The 13,955-nt window shown below is 38.2% G+C and overlaps 1 protein-coding gene across 1 annotated transcript in view; it reads right to left on the minus strand.

Annotated features, from left to right (window-relative positions):
* LOC134620337 (NACHT, LRR and PYD domains-containing protein 3-like) overlaps positions 1–12,997 on the minus strand; it is a 30,614-nt gene extending 17,617 nt beyond the window's left edge. Inside the window, exons 1-2 of the mRNA XM_063466465.1 lie at positions 12,813–12,997; positions 11,471–11,587 (exon numbers count right to left, since the gene is read on the minus strand). The gene's annotated coding sequence lies outside the window, so the exon portion shown is untranslated. The remainder of the gene's footprint in view (positions 1–11,470; positions 11,588–12,812) is intronic.
* Between the last annotated feature and the right edge of the window lie 958 nt (positions 12,998–13,955).

Genomic DNA, 13,955 nt, shown 5'->3' on the forward strand with positions numbered 1-13,955 from the left:
TGAAGAATAGTCAAACCAGATGTTTCCCTGTTATGTTGATATCAGCTAGTCAAGTACACACCTACACAGCATGTCAACAAACCATGAAAAAAGCCACACAAAAAATGAATGATTGCTGGTAAGGGTTTCTATACATTAGTATTTACGAAGGGTATGTTGTGACTTACCTTCAAAATTACAGTGGTCCCTCGCTATAATGCGGTTCACCTTTCACCTCGCTGTTTCGCAGATTTTTTAGTGCAAATTTGCATGCTTTTTTTTTTTTTTTTACATCACATTGTGTCCTGCGTCCTGATCGCTGCAGACGATCTCCTCCGTGACGTCTCTCCTGTACAGTACAGAATCGCCGCATCGATCGCTAGCAGTGTGACTCTGAAGTGCAGTACTGTATGTCGACGAAACGTTTTGCACCGTCAAAAAATAAAATTGGCTACTTGATTTCACCTATCGCTGGTTATTTTTAGAACATAACACCCGCGATAAACGAGGGATCGCTGTTTATAGATACTGAGAAATATAACATTTGAATCCCTTTTCTCTTTTGCTCTGAGGCGCGGGGGAAAAAATATCGACAAGTCGATGAACATCATTTACAGATATATTGGGTAAATACCCAAGACATCTATAGAAATGTAAATCGCCGCTTGATTCATTCATTTGCTTAACTTGTTTTGGACCATAAACAGGGCGCGAATAGGACACCGGAAACAAAGCTCCCCACAGGAGTTTCCGCACCGGAAGTAGCATATGCTAACGTGCACATAGTCTATTGCTATTGGAAAATGTCAAAAATGACTAATCTCAAGGACTGTGATATTTTCACCCGAAAACGCGGTTCCCAAAAAGCAGTTAAAACTGATATTTTGGTAACGCCTGAAAACAGCGAGGGAGCTGTTAGCGCTAGTAGCATGGGTGACCTTAGCACGGTGTTAGCTGAACTTCAGTCATTGCGCTCCGAGTTTAGTGGATTCGGAACCAAACTGGACAGTATAGATAACCGTATGGGCGAAATGACAAGTCAGTTGCTGCTTTGGAGAAAAACATGACCGAGGTAAAGCAAAATGTATGGGCTCAAAATGTGGTCATAAATATTTTGTACTTGTAAATCAGGATTTGTATGTGTAAAAAGAATTTGTGTGTGTGTAAAAAAGATTTGTATGTGTAAAAAAGATTTGTGTGTGCGTAAAAAAGATTTTTATGTGTAAAAAAGATTTGTGTGTGCGTAAAAAAGATTTGTGTGTGGACTTAGCCAAAAAACCCCTGCAAGTTACACGTACGAATTTTGACCCTATTTTTCTTCCTTTCATCTGATTGGTCAATGTCATGTCAATCACAAATGTAACAATCCAATCAGAGAACAGATGGGTTTGGCTGTCGGAGGGGCGCTTTTTTTGAACTGCAGGTCTTTGAAGGGAATAAATGCCCTTTTACATGCCAACCTAGCATTTTCCTTCATCACCACGAAGGAAAACAGTCTGTGGTCGTCTGAGTTTGGTGATTTTTGTGTCACAGGTCTACGTGCTTAATACAGGGACTTCCACAGCCTTTTCAACAGCGCTGCGGACCGCGGGGGGCGGGCAGTGTTTTGGAAATGACAGTCTTCATTACAAACCTTTCTTCATTATGAATTAGCATACATGTTTTTATTGAACATTTGAAGAACTAGCAAAAAAAAAAAAGTCAGAGATAGAAACAACAAGGAGCAGGTGCATCTAGTACAGGTAGAGCTGCTGCAAAAACTCACAGAGCCCAGCAGCCAGCGCAACAAATTCTGGATCCTTTGCTTTTAGTTAGCAGTTAGCATTAGCAGCACATCCTGCGTCCGATGTGAAAGGACTTTTATGCTGCGCACTGTGACTCACAGCAATGGTCTCGGGTCAGCCCTGACTTTGTGTTAAACTAATCCTAAAGTAATGATGGTATTTCTAACCACTGACATACCACAACTTTATCCTTTCAACAGCTGCTGAAAGTTAGCGGACCTAGCTGCTATCGGATATTTATATAGAGATCCTCCAGCTTCAAACTGTATTACCCTTCAAGGACCTGCAGTTCAAAAAAGTGCCCCTCCGACAGCCAAATCCATCTGTTCTCTGATTGGATTATTACATTTGTGATTGACATGACATTGACCAATCAGATGAAAGGAAGAAAAATAGGGTCAAAATTCGTACGTGTAACTTGCAGGGGTTTTTTGGCTAAGTCCACACACAAATCTTTTTTACGCACACACAAATCTTTTTTACACATACAAATCTTTTTTACGCACACACAAATCTTTTTTACACATACACAAATCTTTTTTACACATACAAATCTTTTTTACGCACACACAAATCTTTTTTACACATACAAATCTTTTTTACACACACACAAATTCTTTTTACACATACAAATCCTGATTTACAAGTACAAAACTGATTTACAAGTACAAAATATTTATGACCACATTTTGAGCCCATAAAAATGTTGCTGCAAATGCTACACAACTGGAGGAAGCTGAAAACAGAATAATGTCGGCAGAGGAGCTCCTGGAAAAGAGCGTGGCCGATCTCAGCAATGTCATGAAGCGTATATCCTACCTGGAGGCAAAAACCGACGACCTGGAGAACCGGGGCCGAAGGAAGAACCTGCGGCTGTTTGGCCTCCGGGAGGGCGCCGAGGGTCAGCGGCCACTGCTGGAGTTTATAAGTGAGATGTTACCGCGCTGGCTTGAGACCGACAGATCGTTTATTATTGAGAGGGCTCACCGCACCCTAGCACCTCCAAAGCCAAACCAACACAGAGCTGTCCTTATCCGATTCCTGAACTTCCAAGATCGGGAGTTTGTTTTCCGCTCTTTTTTTTCTTTTCTAGAGTTTGAAATTTTTCCATTACGTTTTAATAATGCTACTACAAACGTAACTTTTTGTTTGTTTGTTTTTCCTTTTTCTCTTTTTCTCCCTCTTGAACACAACAATGTTACCTACTTTGGTTGAACTTTTATCCTTTCAAGTGGGATTCTGTAAGTCACAAAAAGGACACTGCCATGGAATTATTCTAATTTAGTGGCTAATCTGATATGTTAACACGTATGGGTTTGTTATGTTTATGTTTTTGAATATGGTGTATGCATGGTTGACGGACACCACTGTTGCTTTTGTTGGGTTGGGTTCTTATAGTTCAGCTATTCCCCTTTATAGTGGAATAGCACAGCCCCTAGTTTATTACTCTGAGTAAGGGAAGGGGGGGGGGGACTTTAAGTGTTATGGGTCAATGCCAGGGTTTTTTTTCTCTATTTATTTCTCTATTTTATTTTATTCAAAGTTTACTTGTCACTTTTGTTTACTCAGCATCACGTGTTGTTATCTTAATGTTACAGAATAAAAACTCCAAGTATGGACCAACTAAACACCCGCAATATCTCTGACATAAAAGTCACTAGTTGGAATGTCCGGGGTCTCAGGAAACTAATCAAACTGAAACAGGTTATAAGCAGGATCAAGCAATTGAAATCAAAAATAGTTTTTCTTCAAGAAACACATCTGACAGACTGTGAACTAAAGTCTGTGAGGAACAGATGGCCTGGCCAGGTGGTCCACGCATCATATAATAACTATGCGAGAGGTGTAATTATTTTGATTCATAGAAGCATACCATTCCAAATGACGAAAATAATAAAAGACCCTGCTAGTAGGTACGTAATCACTCAGGGTACCATCCTTTCTATTACTTTAAACTTGGTGAGTCTATATGGCCCAAATGAAAATAAGCCCAAATTTTTTGAAGATCTGTTTCTTACTGTATCTGCTTTGCAAGGACTGTATATAATTGGAGGAGACTTTAACTGCACTCTCAATCCAAGTATAGATCGCTCAACGGGCTCAGATACATATAAAGCACAAACTAGACGACTAATAAATCAATTTATATTAGATATCAATTTGGTAGAAGTGTGGAGAGAACAAAATCCTGATAAAATAGAATTCTCCTTTCATTCGAGTATACATAAATCCCGCTCACGTATAGATTACTTTCTTGTCTCAAGAGAACTTTTATCAAGGATCAAACGGTGTCAGTATGATAGCATAGTGATCAGTGATCATGCAGCTATCTCACTGAGTATCCATCTAGGAAAGTTTATCCATAACCCACCGAACTGGCGGCTTCAAACAAAATGGCTGCAGAATCCAGAATTTGTTAAATTTATAGAGAAGAAAATAGAAAATTACTTTGAGTTAAACACAGATCAAACTTGTGCCTCAGTTAGATGGGAAGGATTCAAAGCATATATTAGAGGTGAAATTCTTAGCTTTACGAGTACAAAGAATAAACAGCAAAGAAAGCGAATGGAAACCCTGGATAAACAGATTAAATCTTTGGAATTAGACTTAAGCGTTAGCGACGACTCAACAAAACAAAGTGAGTTGCTACGTCTGAGAACTGAATATAATAAATTATCATCTGATGCAGCAGCAAAAAGTCTAATGTGGCTGAAGCAATCTTATTATGACCAAGGAGAGCAAGCAGGAAGACTTTTGGCATGGAGAATTAGGAAAATGCAGAGTGAAAGAGCAATTAATAGTATAAAAACCTCTTCAGGGAATGTAACAGTAGATCCATTAGAAATTAATGACAGCTTTAGAGAATTTTATGAAAAACTGTATAAATCAGAATGTGCTCAAGCCTCAGAAGAACAGGACATATTCTTAGATCAACTTCAGTTTCAGACACTAACAGAAAACACAAAGCAGGAATTAAACAGACGTCTAACTATTGAAGAGATATCACGGGCTATCAAAAGCATTAACAGTGGTAAAGCACCTGGGCCAGATGGCTTTCCAATTGAATTTTATAAAACTTTCCAAGACAAATTATTAATTCCACTTTTTAACATGTATGAAGAAGCGTATCAAAATGAAGCTCTCCCACCCACTCTGAGACAGGCAATGATTACTTTGATACTGAAACCTGGCAAACCCCCTGCAGAGCGTTCATCATTTAGACCAATAAGTCTGATGGGTGTTGACACTAAAATACTTTGTAAAGTTTTAGCAAGAAGATTAGACCCCTATATATCACATTTAGTTCATAATGATCAAAATGGCTTTGTGCCAAAACGTCAAGGTTTTCACAATATAAGAAGGGTTCTAAATATAATTCACGAGAAATCCGATGCTAAAGATACAGCTTTATTATCGCTTGACGGTCATCAAGCTTTTGACAGAATAGAGTGGTCATATTTATTTACTGTTCTCCCAAGATAAGGATTTGGAAACAATTTTCTAAAATGGGTTAAACTTTTGTACACAAATCCCAAAGCTAGTGTTTTAACAAATAACATAGTTTCTAACCCTATCACATTGGAGCGTTCCACTCGCCAGGGGTGCCCATTATCTCGAATGCTATTTATCTTAGCTATAGAACCCCTGGCGATGACAATTAGAATGAGAACTGACATATTTGGTGTCCAGTTAGGAGATCAGGAGCATAGATTGGCTCTGTATGCTGATGACCTGGTAGTGTTTCTGACTAGGCTGTCCATTAGTATACCAAAATTAATGCAACAAATGGAGTTATTCAGACAATTCTCTGGCTATAATATAAATGATTCAAAATCCTCTATCCTATTTCTGAATAAGGATGAAAGGCTAAATCCTATTATACAAACCCCGTTTATTAATGCAAAAGAAGGATTTGTGTATCTTGGAGTTAAAATCACCCCAGACATTGATACCATCGTAGCAACAAACTATGATCCTCTGATTAGTGAAGTGGAGGAATCTCTAAATAAATGGATGACAATGCCCATATCAGTGATTGGCCGTATAAACATGATTAAAATGAATATATTACCCAAATTTTTACATCTCTTCCAGTCACTTCCTCTGCCTCTTCCAAAAGAATTCTTTGATAAACTAAATGGTATCTTTAATAGATTTATTCGGAATAACAAAAAACCTAGACTAAGACCTCACTTGTTGTACCTGCCATATGAAAGAGGGGGGTTACAACTCCCTAATCTTAGACTGTATTACTGGTCTGCACAACTGCACTCAGCCATGTTCTACTTTTCCACTGAGACACCCCCGGCCTGGATACAAATTGAACAAACATCAGTAACAAATCTTCAGTTAAATCTGTATTTATATTCTGCAAGCCTGAAAAATTAAAAAAAAAAGACAAATAATCCTTTTTTAAAAAACACAATAGATATTTGGTATAGGGCTCATCAGTATGTGGGAGATAAGTCTTCTATCTCTCGTTTTTCACCTATTTGGGGCAACACATGTTTTAAAGCAGGAAGAGCTGATGGGGGTTTCAAAATCTGGGCAGATAAAGGTATACAGAAGGTGGCAGATCTTTATAAGGATGGCAACCTTCTTACATTTGATCAGCTATGCCAATTATACAGCATCCCCCAAAAACATTTTTTTAAATATCTACAAGTTAAACATTTCACTATGTCAAAATATAAAATGATTGTATCTGAGCCACCATTATCACACTTGGAGAATGTCATACTTCAAAAGCCAGTGGGTAGAGGTCATATCTCTTCAGTTTATACAGCTTTATTAACACATGATAAGGAATCTGCCACTGACAAGTTGGACGCATGGAGGGCTGACATCCAAGGGGAGATACAGGAGGCGGACTGGGAAACTGCATGTTTAAAAGCCCAAAGACAATCAATTAATACAAGGCTGAAACTCCTCCAATATAAGTGGTTGATGAGAACTTACATAACCCCAGTCAAACTGAATCACTGGTCGCCTGTCATCCCAGATAGCTGCAGTAAATGTTTAGACGAGAAGGGCACTCTGCTTCACTGTGTATGGAGCTGTCCAAAATTACAGCAATACTGGAAATCAATCACGCAAACTTTATCTAAGATTGTTGGAGTAAATATACCTGTTGAAGAAAATGTGTGTGTTGGGTATATATCCAAAGAACTGTGACTTTAGCACCAGACAGCTAAAATTAATTGACTTTGGACTCCTGCAAGCTAGGCGGTTAATATCTTTGTATTGGAAGAAAATGGATGTACCCTCAGGTCATATGTGGGTGAAAGAGATGGCATCATGTATTGTATTGGAGCGACTTACTTATATTGTCAGAGGAAAGGGAGTAGATTTTGAAGAAATATGGTTACCTTTAACTGAGTTTCTGAGACATTATGAAGGGGATTAATTTAGAAAATGATACTTATTGAGTTGCTCGCTGAGTTTTTTTTTTTTTTGTTTGTTTGTTTTTTTGTGTGTGTGTGTGTGTGTGGGTGGGTGGTTTTTTTTTTTTGTCTGTTTCCTTGTTTTTGTTGTTTTTATTTTTCATTTGCGTCTTGCTTTGTTTGTTTTACCCATGCTGTGCATGGGTTTTGTTTTACTATTATTATTATTTTTTTATTATTATTATTATTGTTTCTTTTAATTTATATTTGTTTATTTTGGGGACTATGTTCTTTAATATAAATCTCATGTTAACTGTACTATTATTCTTTGCTTGTTCTGTAATATAAACTCAATAAACATACTGTTTAAAAAAAAAAAAAATCTGCCCTTTGAGTTCCCTCCCACCAACATGTTCAGGAAGCAGGCACAGCATAACTAAACAAAACCTCCTCTGATCTCATGAATAAGATCAAATCAAAGTTTTTCTGTGTCTCTACACAAACAGAAAGCATTAAAGTTCAAAGCTCCATTCTTACTGAGGATGAGCCATTTTTAAATACAGATCATGTTGGGACACAATAAGTAGCTGTGAGCCAGGAAATGACTGGAACTGAATTGGATACAGGCGTGATCAAATTTAAATTCGCGCTGCCGCCGCTTTCCACACAGCCAGTCCCTTGAACTTTGAATTGTGGACTTTTATGCCGTCTACCTTTGGGTCAAGCCACTGAAGTGTTTGGGCTGTAGGGAAAGTAACACGCCTTCTAAAGAGCACAGATGGCCACATAAGAACAGTAGAAGTCGCAGTGCGGGATTAAAACGTATACAAAAACCTGTAGCATGTCTCATCCCCCTGCCTTCACTTCCTGAAAAGGATTGTTGACTATGGTAATTTAAACATATTTCCTACTAAAAATATGGGGGCAGCTGTAAAGATTCTTGTTTTTCTTACCCTTTTTTCCTCACTCTCCTTCAGCTCACCAGATTGACCTTGTTTCCCTTTCTCACTATTGATTGGCTCTGGACTTTGTCCCTTAATTGCACTCACCTGGCACATGTTATATAAGGACTGCACTCACTTACAGCTCACTCTTTTCACTCTCACATGGGGTGGGAGCTGAGGTGAGTTTGATTTGGTCTCTTGAGTTTAAACCTTTATTCTTAAGTTAGGTTAGTGACTTGTAGTCCAACCTTGTTTTCTCATTCAGAGTTTAGCAGTCCATGTGTGTCTTCCTTTAAGTTGAGTTACCACTGATTACAATTCAATAAACTGAAATATACTTCAACAGATTGATGGCTGTTTTTTTTCACATTCTGACCCGATGGTGATAACAACCTCAAACTTCCTTTGAACCTCCTCATTAACACAATAATGAACTCCTCCATAAAACAATCTGGCCATCAAAATCAAACTGGAATCCGTCACGTGCACCAGTGTCTCACATCACATCTCCAGTTTTAGTTTGACTATGAGCCCAGAGCTTCAGAGTCCAAGTGAAAACTTGAGTCCTAATAAACATCTCATCACAGTCAAACTTCACTGTTAAAGAGGACCAGACAGTTCTAGATGTGATGTAAAGTGGATGGTGAGAAACATTTCATGATGTTGAAGCCAACCTGCAGTCTTCTGATTAAGACACTCAGACAGTTATTCTGATGTGAGGAGAATAAATGTGTGTGAGCTGATATTTGTAGAGTTTATTGTTGGAGGAACTTGGTTTGATTGCCAAGACATCAAAGATGAAATAAATCTGTTCTCTACATAAACACGCTAACAAAACCTCAGAGAATCAATTAATCAAACTTCTGTTCTGAAACTCCACTTTCACAACAAAAGCTGCAGCTGCAGATGTTACTGAGGTTTTATCAGAGAGATACAGTAATCAAAATAATCCTGAATTAACATCTATGGCAGATTTCTATGAAAATAAATAATGGTGGTAGAAATGTAGCCTCCGGGGAAGAATAAAACATCACATTGTGGCAGTACGCAGAGTTTTTAAATGGTTTTGAAAAAAATCAATTATTTATTTATTTAATGCAAGTTGCTCATGATTCTATACATGCACATTTTGTGATTATTGAAACAAAAACTTTATTTAGATGAGGATAATAAATGAGTTTTCATTAACAGAACATAACAATGACATCTTTCTAGTTTTATCATTATCCCTATCACCGCACATTATCAGCAATGAGTGAGACAGGCTATTTAATTTTACTTTGTATTTATTACTGATTTTCTGTCTATCTATCCACACCTTACATGTCACATATATGATCATTCACACTACCTGGTCTCCCTTACAATCTGTTGGTATTTTATGTCTTGTTTGTAGGCACTATAGAACTGGTGTAGCTCGTATCAGTGGCACTGCAACTGATTATGTAGCTGTGAGGGACTAACTACAGCAGGACTGCAGTGAATCCCTCAAAGCCTCCATAAATCCATCCTGCAGTATCACTGTAGACTGACAGCAACACTCAGAGGGAACCAGCAGGGGGCGCTCACTGATTCCTGTTAAATATTATCCACGAATTATGGAGAATATTTAACAAATGAACATGAACCTTGATGCTCCATAAAACAACTTGAGTATCAGTCAGACTGGAGTCCAGCATCTGAACCATCTGAACTCATTTCAGAACTTGTTTTATAGTTTGATTTGTGAGGCTGTATCTAATCTAATATGTTCAGAGTTCACAAGAAAACTGAGTCTTACTAAATATCACATTACAGTCTGATCTCCTCTGTTAAAGAGGATCAAACAGTGGCAGATGTGATATGAAATGCAGAATCAGAAACATTTAATAAGGCTGGTAACAACCTGCAGCCGTCTGAAGACACTGACACAGACTGTTCACCTGAAGAGAAGAGAGTAAACCAAATCTTTTCTTCAGATGAAGTCAAGTTTATATTCAAGGCATATTATGGTTTTGAGTCTTTATCCAATGTATCACAGTCTTCATCCGTTCTCTGCAATAAACACTAACAAAGAGCAGCAGCTGCTTTGTGATGAAGACAAAACCTCAGAGACTCTAATGAATCAAAGTTCCACTTATTCAGCTTCTTCCAATGAACTTCTTCATTCTTTGGTTCTTCACTGTGTGGAACACGCCTGTTTAGAAACACAGAAAATCCTTTGCTTCTTCTCTGTGATCTGGCTGCCGCCACATTGAACACTTTAAATCATAAAAGAGTCTTAAGATGCAGCTCAGAGCTCAAAGATCAGCTGCTCTACCTTAATATGTCTTTAAACTTATCAATGATTACAACAACAGCAACAACTTCCTGCTGTGACTCTGATGCTGTAACACAAACAGACACAGCCACACCCAGCCTGCTTGCTTTATTTGAAATATGAACATTTGTACTGCAAAGGTTCAAATATTAACAAATCTGTTTACAGACTACTTCTTCCAGTTAGTACAGATACCAGCATTACTTCAGACATCTGGAAGGAATCATGTTGGATAAATATAAGTAATAAATAATGGATGAATCTGATTATTTGTGAAAGAAAAGTGTTCCTGCAAACAACAACAACAACAAAAAAACAACAACAAAACCCCAGATACTGGGCAGTGAAATGTGCTGCCCAGTATCAGAAAGCTTTGTCTCAGTCACAGGTCACAGATCCTCCAAAAGGATGAACCAAAACAGGGCTAAAAACTGAAACATGATTCTGCTGAACCACAATTAGTTCATTTTCAGTAAATTTTTAACTATTTCTAGTTTTGTCAGTTTTAAGGCAGCATGGTGGCTCACTGTTGCCTCACAGTGTGAACATCCTGAGTTCGACTCCACCACCAGTTCAGGGCCTTTCTGTGTGGAGTTTGCATTTTTTTTCCTCCCACAGTCCAAAGACATGCATGTCTTTGGTTAGGTTAACTGATGATTCTAAATGCCCATAGATGTGAGTGTGAATGACTGTCTGTCTGTTTGTGTTAGCCATCTGACAGACTGGCGACCTGTCATAAGTTGCTCAGAACAAAAACCATAATCTGAGCAAAAAAAAAAAAAAATTAATGGGCATTATGATGGTGTAGACATGAGGAGTCAGAGAAGAGTGTAGTCGTGACAGAGCTGCTGACTTTACAAAGTAAGGTAAACCTATATTATAGGAAGTATATGAAGAGATTAAACTGATAATACAAGCTAAAAATAAAACACATGTATGACTGTGTGTGACAGGAAAAGTAGTGAACAGAAGTTTACAATTAAAAGTGCGGCATGCTTGAAAAAGTTTGGTCAGTGAGACTGAAAAATAGCTGCATAAGTTACCATTGGGAACATACCCCTGTAAGAACCCTGACATTACCTTGATAAGATCAAATCCTGCTTCGTAGTGCAGACCTCAGTAACAGGACGTGTTCCAGTTGGACTCTTATATGTTGTGAGTAGAAGGACTAAGAAGGACTGGTGTTTCCCAGTCTGCCTGCAGAAAATGAACCAATGGAACAAATTGAAGCTGATTATTTCACACACATATTTCAGCTCACAGCTTTAAAATTACAACATTAAGCCGTTGTTACTACAGAGAAATCTATCATCATTTTTAAAAACACTTTGATTTAATACATTTCTGAGAAAGATCAACAAAGATCCATGAAAAGGACTCCGATTTATTCACAGATTAATTATTTATCACTGGAAACATTCTTCATGTGATCATGATTCTGTTTGCCTGTCGACGTAGTTCACGTTAACATCGATCTTTTTTAAATTTAATGTTTCAGCAACATTTTATCTGTACTTAAGAGTTTTGAATATTTCAGTGTAAAATGCTGTCAGAGCACATCCAGACTCTCTGTAGATGTTCAACAACTCCCCAAAAATATATTCAGTGATGTTTGGAAGCAGTCATGTAGGGAAAAAGCTGCCCTGATGTCCACAAACTCAGTATTTCTAGATATGTATAGATCTTACTGAGATCACCGGCTCTGTCTCTACTTGATGACAGACTGATGATATCAGCACTCATGCTGAACACAGACTGTGGGGAGTGAACTGATGTCTAACTTGGACTTTAATGTCTTTAAACACAAACTTGTGCAGATTAATTGTACTCTGATATCAGCTTTAGGAATAAGGTAATGATTTACAGACAGCTGCTTCAGGCTCCACTGGGCGTGTCAGTTGGAAAGTCAGTAACAATTGTGACTGATATGTAATCAGCTTTAAATTATTATGTTTAAATTTAATAAAGTTTAACAATAAAATTTCATAAAAACTTTTGGTCCAGTCAGTCTCTGAGTAAGACCACTCTTCTGTGGGTGTAAACAGTGAACGATAGCCCACTTCCTGTTAGAGAGCCAGAGGTTTGTGACGCAGTATTTGTATTTCGAGGTTTATGTCGAATTTTTGTTACATTCTATATTAAATAATAATTTACTACCTTCAGTCATCAGTAAGTGGATCCACAGTAACAACGACTCTGAGTTAAGCTGCTGACCATCAACTAACTTTTTCTGCTCTCATTCCGGACTCTGATCACACACACAGAAAATGGCGAACAGGTTACCAGTCGCTTCGTTCGTGAGTCCGTTACTGTGAACTATGCAGCAGCAGATTTGTGCTGTTTGTGCTGGAACTAAGCTGCACACAGCTGATGTTAACTTAAAAAAAAAAAAAAAAACCCAATCACAGACTGCTTCCCTTACCTTCACATGGACATTCACACCGACAAGATCATCTGCGACACCAAGTTCAGGAAAACGAAAGTGAAACTTAAATAAAAAGAAGAAAAGAAAAAACTGGGACAGGACGGGTTTGTGTGAAAGCTGGTGCTCGGAAACATAAGTTTAGAATCACTTCCTTTGTTTAGGAATAAAAATGTAAATGTTTGTTGGAGGGTTTAAAGAAGCTGAATCATTTTGTGTGACAGTTAAAGTCAAACACTTGTTGTAGAGAGAGGCTGTCTCTGCTGATCAAACAGGTCTCACTGTAATGTCTCTTTAGTCAGACTCTGTCTCTGCTACATTACTGACTGCAAGCTGTCACATTCTGTAATGTGAATGCAGATATACCTTACACTAGATATACTCTTGTTTTAATACTCTGCTGAAGGAATACATTTTCTATCTGCAACCTGTTGAGTCTAATCTGACAGAGAAGGAAGCAGTGCAATAAAGCTGACATCACAGTTTTTCTAATCTGCAGCAAAGTAACTGCAGGCGACATGAACTGAATATTCTCAGCTGAACTGAGCTTCAGAGAAACACAACATATTGATATTCACTGTGAAAGTTTTAAAAAGACAGACAAACAACATCTGAATCATGGCTTCCATCTTTAAAGTACAAAAGAGGAAGAAGTTTATCAGGAATCATTTAGAACAGTTTAAAACATCAACCGATTGAATCCATGAATCTGAAAATGTGTTTGAGTGAAAGAGAGACATGTAAAGACTGAACTCTCTTTTCAACAGTCAGTGTTTCTCTAACAGGAGGACACTCTTTACACTCAGCTCAGCACAGACGCATTGAAGAACCAGATCTAACCCAAATCCAGGATAAAGAGGTTCAGTGAATGTGGTGTTGAAGGTGTGGAGGTGGATCAGAGTGTCAGAGGAGACTCTGTAGAAGGACAGAGTGCCAGCAGGACAGTCCACATACACTGCTACTCTGTTAGAGACAGAGGAGGAGGAGATGTTAGTGTGTTATTGTGCCTGACAGAACACGGACCATCATCAGAGCAGTGCAGAGTCCAGGACTGATCATTGTATCCAAACCAACAGTCACCACTGTCTCCTTTCCTTCTGATTGTCCTGTAACTCACTGATATAGAAAGCTTTCCTCTCCACT

Source organism: Pelmatolapia mariae, linkage group LG23 (genome assembly GCF_036321145.2).
Source record: "Pelmatolapia mariae isolate MD_Pm_ZW linkage group LG23, Pm_UMD_F_2, whole genome shotgun sequence".
Lineage (NCBI taxonomy): Eukaryota > Metazoa > Chordata > Actinopteri > Cichliformes > Cichlidae > Pelmatolapia > Pelmatolapia mariae.